General features: G+C 54.7%; 1 protein-coding gene across 1 annotated transcript in view; it reads right to left on the bottom strand.

Moving 5' to 3' along the window:
• LOC103916774 (melanin-concentrating hormone receptor 1-like) overlaps positions 1-1,045 on the bottom strand; it is a 20,390-nt gene that overhangs the window by 18,703 nt on the left and 642 nt on the right. The gene's annotated exons all lie outside the window — the stretch shown is intronic.

Genomic DNA, 1,045 nt, shown 5'->3' with positions numbered 1-1,045 from the left:
TGTCGGGCAGCGCGGGGCTTCCCGGGGGCCTCCCGGGGGAGGTGAGCTTCTTCTGCCCGCCCTTTCGGGACCCAGTTAGTCTTGGTGCCTACTGTTCTTTTCGCATCTTTCCTTCTCCACTTACGTAATTGGTTTGGGTTTGGTTTTTTTTTTTCCTCCTCCTCTTCCTCCTTTTTCCCGGTGCTGCCGTTGGCTGCGGGAACGTTTGGGATACTTTAGTTCTCCAGGTGGATTCCTGGGCTGGAGGCTCAGCTCTGCTTGGTTGGGAGGGATGTTTGCTGTTGCTTTTCCAGCTCTGTGCATTTCTTAAATTTTACCTTTGCTGCTGCACCTCTCTCAAGAGGCGGAAATCGGTACTTGGAGCTCTTGGTACCCCTGAGTTACTCACTGAGCCTCGTGTGCTCCGGGGGAGGTAGGCAGCAGCACGAGGCTGTTTTCTAAGTGAGGCTGTGCAGACTTTTTTAATAAATGAGTAAATAGTCTCAGCACCCTCATGCTCACGTTTTGTGAACACTTTTGAAGAGCAGCGCAAAGTTGGATGCAGTGCACAGAGTTAAATGAAATAGTTTTGAAGACGGTGTAATGCAGGAGGTTTCAGGAAGGGATTTGTTTGTGGCAAGAGGTTAGTCTGAGTCAAGTGGCTGAAACTTTGTTGTAACACAGATAAGCTGGTGTGGGTGCCTCAGGATGTGGGGAGGTTACAGCTGACCTCGGCAGGCACTGGCCTCAGTGCCTGGTACCAAGCCCCCAAGCAGCCCCAGTGCCGAGGGGCTCATCAGCTGAACAAACTGTGGGCCCCAGGGGACCAATGACGCAGGGAGAACCCCCCAGCCTGATGTAGGAATCTCAGCATCCCCGTGTCCCAGAAGCTAAGCCAGCACCGGAGCATTGTCTCTCCGGCTGCCCTGAATACCGCTGCACCCTGGGGAGGGCTTAGAGCACGGGGAGCCCATGGGGGGTCCGTGCTCATGGGCAGCTGCAGCTTCCAGCTTTACTGTGGGTGGCTGAGCGACGCTGTGCCATGGGATGCCCCTTTGTTTTTGCC

The sequence above is a fragment of the Pygoscelis adeliae genome, unplaced genomic scaffold, assembly GCF_000699105.1.
Source record: "Pygoscelis adeliae isolate BGI_AS28 unplaced genomic scaffold, ASM69910v1 Scaffold75, whole genome shotgun sequence".
Lineage (NCBI taxonomy): Eukaryota > Metazoa > Chordata > Aves > Sphenisciformes > Spheniscidae > Pygoscelis > Pygoscelis adeliae.
The sequence above is the reverse complement of the archived record's forward strand: the minus strand, read 5'-3'. Positions and strand labels throughout refer to the sequence as shown.